At 49.2% G+C, this 6,579-nt stretch overlaps 1 pseudogene; it reads right to left on the bottom strand.

Moving 5' to 3' along the window:
* Positions 1-415: 415 nt before the first annotated feature.
* LOC145280619 (U2 spliceosomal RNA) lies at positions 416-552 on the bottom strand (annotated as a pseudogene).
* Between the last annotated feature and the right edge of the window lie 6,027 nt (positions 553-6,579).

The following is a 6,579-nucleotide window of genomic DNA, read 5'->3' as shown; positions in this document are numbered from 1 at the left end:
AATCTAATAATAGGATCTTCTATAGAAATAAAGTATAAAAGCAGGAAACACCGAATGGAATATAATCTGTTGGGTCAGCCATTGATCACCGGTTAAATTGATGAATCATGTAAGTGTGAATTAGAAGAATCGGTTTACTATGAACAAGGCCGATAGCCATTAGTCTCGTGCTCTCGGGTAGTGAATGAATGCGTGAATGTAGGATTGACATGAAATTCTTAAAGATAAACTAAAATGACCAAAAAATGGGCTGAAATGACTTAAATAAATAAAAAGTAAACGACTTATAATGACTTTAATGAAAATAAGGATGAATTGAATGACCTTAAGAATGACTTGTATGCTTAAAACATAACTGGAATCCTTCAAAAACAATTTGAACGTCTGGAGAATTACTTAAATGGCTTTGAGACTTAATGGTTGTAAAGTGGGTGATCATTTTTCATTAAATTAATACAGAACAGTGATCCCCCACTTTATACCACAATAAGTACATCATGTATTAAGAAAAGATACTACACTTTGATCTTGGCCAAAAGGCCAAGAAAAAGGGTATTTATTTGCTCCCCCACCGAGCAAATTAGGCACAAGGCCGATTTTTAATATGAGGAGTGAAGGAGAAATGGGGACCAGCCCCCTGGGGAGTAAGGGAGCTGGATACTGACAATTAGTATGAAAGGTTGTCCCTACATTTATCAAGGTCTTATATGTGGGGGCGACCCCACATATAGTCTTTTCTTGCAGTATCTGTCCTGCAGATACTACACTTTGATCTTGGCCAAAAGGCCAAGAAAAAACTGTATTTATTTGCTTCCCCACCGAGCAAATTAGGCACAAGACCGATTTTTAACGTGAGGAATGAAGGGGAAATTGTGACCAACTCCCCGGGGAGTAGGGGAGCTGGATAGTTGGAATTGGTATGAATGCTTGTCCCTACATTGACCAAGGTTTTATATGTGGGATTACTCCTACATATGGTCATTGCTTGCGGTATCTGCCGGAACACATACTACACTTTTAGATATTAAATCTTTTATTCAGGCAAAAAAAGAACATGAACAAAAAACTTAGGCACAAGGCCAACTCCAAAGGGGGGCAGATGGGGGTTGTTGGTCATCCTTGTCACTCTAAAACTAAACAAAAGTTTCTCTTAGCTAGAATCTTCTTTCACCATAATACTGCATTCGCCCTTTGGTACTTGGGGACGTCCTACTTGGCACCCAATTGTTTAAAACATTTTTTATTTCCGTGTAAAAACAAAAAAAGATAACAATGATGATACGAAAATTCATTTGTGTCGAGGGCGGAAAAAAGTGGTCAGTATGACCCTCCCAACCTCGTCTAGTTGATAAATTGTCTGTTTCACTTGGTTTGTAAAGGAGCCTGAGCTCCTGCAGGCCGGTCTCTGAATTGGGATGCTCTATAGATGGGACGAAGTGGAGAAAAGAAAATTTTGTGGCTGAGGGATGGGGGGGTTAGTGATTGATTTCTTTCTCTCCAAGATGGGTGAAATTTAGAGTGAGGCGTGAGAAGAAAAAAAAAGTTGCAGATAGGAGGGGATGGGGATCTTGGAGGCTTCCTACTTGGGGAGGGATGAAGCATTTACTCGGCTAGCTAAGAGACTGAAAATGGATTATGCTTGACGGAACTGCGCGTTCCACACCTAGGCGGGGAACAAGTATTCAAACTTGGCTCCTTTTCATACACACATACTTGCTACATGTATCCATCTTCTGTCAAATGCCGCATGATGCAACCTTCTTCTATCACATCTGATCTTCACCCGTAGTTGGTGTTTAAAGAAAGCGATCAGATCCTGATCAGAAAAAGGCAACGACCCTAGGCCACCCTGCAGACGCGACGTCCAAATCACCATTCTAAAGACGGCCAGGATCGTAATGTAGACCATTTGTCTTTTCCGGTCCCACGGCGGTCTCACGTTGTCAACGATATTGGATATGGTAATTTGGCGAGGATGCTCGGGATCGATGAGAGTTGTCACTTCGCTGACATACGACCAGTACTGGTGGAGTTCACGGCAATCGTAGAAAGCGTGATCAGTCGTTTCTACGGCCGTTGTCCCGCAACGAGGACAAGCAGGCGACTCCAAAAACCCAGAACTGCACTGTATGTTGTTAAGTGGAAGTTTATTTCGGGCCAATCGCCAGGTTAGAGAGAACTCTGAATTGTTCAGATGACTCGAACCTGGCGCCCAACTTGATGCGGAGCGGATCTCACTCTGCGGCCAACCCAAACGCGCGCATAACGGATCGTCGGCGGACCCCCTTACTAGATCCCTGTGGAATTCCCTACGGGAGGCTGTCACAATATCACTAGAACTTGGTAGTCGTTTTAGCGCGGCTCGGCACTCTTTCAGGAAGGCTGAGTCTCCCCGCGGCCTGCGACGACTCTCGATAGCGGGGTGTAGAATGAGGTCGGGGAAGGCGGCAATAATCGCGGGGTGTCATGGTTGATCTTCTTGAAGGTTGTGGCTCAGGAAGGCCAGCCTCTCGGCGTCTCGATGACACTTCAAGCCTGACATTCTCAAACCTCCCTCACACGAACGTTGGAAGCAGACCTGTCTGCTCACCCAGTGTCTTCCTCTGTCCCAAAGGAAGGAGGACAAGAGTTCGACAAGAGCTTTTAGGTGTTGTGCATGCAGGGGAAGTACGGCCAGCCGGAAAGGATGAGAGGAAAGACGTATGTAGCGAACGCCTCAGCTCTACCTTTAAGGAACGTTTCCTAGGAAGCCACGCGTTGACAGCAGCCTCCAACTTTGACAATACCTCCGACCAATTCTTGTCAAGCTGGACACCTGATCCGAACGACATGCCAAGGATCCGAACCGGGCCATCCGTCCAGCTGAAGGGCGCCAGGAGGTTTGCATTACCACTCCAGGAGCCCAATCACAGTCCGACAGACTTACTGCGGTTTATCTTGGCCCTCGTGATTCTTTCATACTGTGCAAGTGCCTTCGACACGATCTCGATGTCTCTGAAGCTCGACTCGAAGACCGTGACATCATCGGCAAACACGGATACCATGGCAGCTGAGCTGCCAGGTAGAGCCATTCCGCGCAGGGCCGAATTTGCCTCCACTCGTCTCAGCTTGCGGTGCAGAGGCTCCAAGGCCAGGAGGTAAAGCAGGGGTGACAGCGGACAATCCTGACGAACCGACCGAGAGATGACAAAGGGCTTCGAGCGCTTTCCGTTGACTTGCACGACGGCCATGTGCTGTCGATACATCACGGAGATCCACTTCCAGAAGTCCGGTTTAAAACCGGCGGCCTCTAAGACAGATGCCAGAAAACGATGGTCGACCCTATCGAACGCTTTGGACTGATCTAAGTTGATCAGCGCAGCGTCCGTTCGTCATCTATCCCCCTTCTAGGATCGTGCGGATCAGGTGAAATTTGTTCTGAATCGATTTGCTCTTCACAGCGTAGTTCTGTACCGGTTCAACCAAGTCGTCGATAACAACCTGCAGCCGATTCGACAGGATCTTGGCTAAAATCTTCAACTCTGTGTTTACCAGGGTTATGGGCCTGTAGTCGTCTAAATCTTCCCTCCATGCCCGTCACCTTTCTTCAGCAATGTGATCACTCCCTTAGTTACCTGCCATGGGATGGATCCCTGAGCAAACCAATGGTTGAACACATCCGTCAGAAGAGGCAGAAACATGGGCTTCAGCCTCAAGTACAGCTCGTATAGCAGACCATCAAGTCCTGGCGATCTGTCACAGCTGACCTGCTTCAGCGCAGTAAAGACCTCCCACTCCGTCACCCGGCCCTCGCAACTAGCCGCTCTAGCCGCCTCGAGGCGGGGAGAGTCGGCTAAATAGTTGCTAAACTCAAGGACCGGAAGATCGGACTGCTGCGTAAAACGCTCCTCGAAATGTTCTCGAAACCCCTCGCAGATCTCCCAAGTCCATTCCAGGGTGCGTCCATCCGGATGTCTGACTTTCGCAATGTATTTGTCATAGAAACCTCACGGCGCACGTCTGCATCAGAATTGACTGCTTCGTTGCCTATCTTTCTAAGCCTTGCTCTAACTACTTGGCCTTCGTAACGCTCACTAGTCTCGCGTAGAAGGTTCTGCTTAGCTAGTTTCTGACTAACCCTATCACCCTCCCCCGTAGCCCGGGCTAGTTTCTGCTCTAGCTGCTTCTTCGTCTTGACCTTATCTAGTGCGAGGCGCTGGGAATACTTGACTTAGAAGCTTCTGATCTTGGCTTTGAGACCTAACCACCATTTTCTCCCGGTAACTGCCCCCACTAGGGCATTTTTAATCAATTATCTTAACTGATCTCTGAAGTCTTGTATCTCCAGAAGGGAGGTGTTGAACTCCCAGTACCTCGCTAACTTAGGCCTATTTCCTAGCTTCAGCCGGGCCATAACTAATTTATGGTCCGTCTGGCCTAGCCAAGTGAACGTGGGCAGGATAGGAAGTCTACTTCGCCTCTTCTAACTAACAGCCTGTCCAAATAGGTATTTGGATAGGAGGGAACGCTGTTAATCCACGCCCACATCTCCGCCCCGGATGCTCGACCCGAAACCTGTCGACCAGTCCGCATCTAGCCATCAGATCAGCCAGGCTGGACTCGCGCCTCTCCGACCCTCTATCTCCACCTCCTACCTTATCTATCTCGAGGTCTAAGATGGCGTTTCAATCTCCCATTAGCACTACCCGCTTCCGACAATCTACAAAAGTGTCAAGCTGACTGAAGAATAAGACCCTCTCATGAGCGGTGCTGGGCGCATGAAACGCAATCATCCGAAACACAGAATCTTTTACGGCAACATCTGCCACGACCAGCCTGCCCTCCGCATCCCTATGGACAACCTCGACCGTCGCGGACAGGGTACGTTTAACTAGCAAGGAGACTCCCTTCCCCCACGGGCTGCCATATGCTGAGAAAACCTCAAAGTCTCAGCCAGCACCTGACAGTCCACAGAAGAAACGAAATGCGTCCTCTGAATCGCAGCCACATCCACTCCCAGGGACAAGAGGTCGTCCCAGAGGCGAGCCGCCCGGACTGATGATCTCAAGCCTATCGCATTCAGACTAGCTTAATTCAAAGTTATGGTACCTACCTTAAGGTGTGTTACACTCAGCTCCGAAGTCAGCCGGGGAAAGGACACCGACGTTGTATGCAATACTCAAGGTGGTCAGGTTTTTCATGTCTTGACCTTTTGTCACAATGCTGGCGACGTCCAAAGGGTAAGTTAATTTAAGGGCCATATAGAGTGACGGATAGACCAACACTGGGACCCTTCCCTTGCATTGTTTGCGAGTTCCTCAAGGAAAGGGCCATTTTTGCTAATCAGTTCAATTCTTGGAGCAGCTCATTCAGCGACCTCCAGCATTGTCCACACGTTGGTCTTGCAGGCTTCTGGAAGCCTGACGAAAGTTGTTAGCCGTGGGGCGTCCGGGAAATTAGAGGGGACATTAACACCTTTCCCCCCTATCTGTTGGCAGTCCAGCAGAGGTTTTAATTTTTTTCTCTGCCGGTGTGTAAGTCCATTGCCACAGACAGGGGTCTACAAACCAAAGTTCATCTCTCGTTTCGAGGGCGAGGGTCCCTGTGGAGTAAGTCCGTAAGTGGGAGAATTTGAAGGGTCTCTGCCCTTCTCGGGTTCATTCTTTTCTTTCTGGGATGGCGGCTCAATTTGCATTGGTGTGGGGACTAGTGTCTGCGTGGTGTCTTGTGTAGGTGTGGGTGCGGTGTCTGGAGTGGGTACGGTGTCTGGTGTTGGTGCGGTGTCTGGTGTTGGTGTTGGTGTTGGTGCGGTGTCTAGTGTTGATGCAGTATGTGGTTTGGGGGTGGAAGTGGGTTGTGTTGTTGTTAGGGGTGGTGTATGATCACAGGGAGTGGGGACTGCCTTTCTTCCCCTTTCCTTCATTTGCTTTTCTTTTTTATTATTTTGCATGAACCGGGGGAGGTTGAGTTCCTCTCCCTCTCGCTAGCGGATTCATCCTGAGAGGAGCAGTGTTTTCTTCGCTTGGTCCCCGTCTCAATTGGTGTGGCTACCATTGGTTGTTGCTGCTCCTCTAATTGTTGTTTCTCTGGTTGCTGCTGTTGCTGCTAGGGTTACTGCAGCCGTTTTTGTTGCTGCTGCTCCTGTTCTGGCTGTTGCTGCTGCTGCTTCGGCTGCTGCTGTTTTATTGGATGTCGCTGTTTTCGTGGCATTGGTTGTGGAATTGGCCGTGGCAGCTGATGTTGTTGCTGCGGCTGGTTCAACGGCTGGTTTGGCTGCTGCTGTTGTGTCTGTTGCTGCGGCTGTTGGGGAGGCTGCTGTTGTTGTTGCCTCGGTTGTTGGGTTGGTGGTGGGACGGTGGCAGATAGGATTGCGGGTTTTCGTTTCCGCCTCATTACCGTGCTCTATTCCCCACCCTTGACCTCCTGCGTGGTTTTGGGTTTCCTCGGTGCTGAGGTTGGTGCTCCGGTTGCAGCCTGTTTGGACACTGGTGCTGTCTCAGAGGTTGGGACCGCCTTTGGTGTCACTCGAGTAGGAGTTGACCTTTGAGGGCAGCTCTTGGCCATGTAACCCTGCTTTTGGCAGAACTAGCAGTGCGGACG

Source organism: Euprymna scolopes, chromosome 7 (genome assembly GCF_053919585.1).
Source record: "Euprymna scolopes isolate OS-2025 chromosome 7, ASM5391958v1, whole genome shotgun sequence".
NCBI classification, from domain to species: Eukaryota; Metazoa; Mollusca; class Cephalopoda; order Sepiida; family Sepiolidae; genus Euprymna; species Euprymna scolopes.
This window is presented reverse-complemented; position numbering and strand designations above follow the sequence as displayed.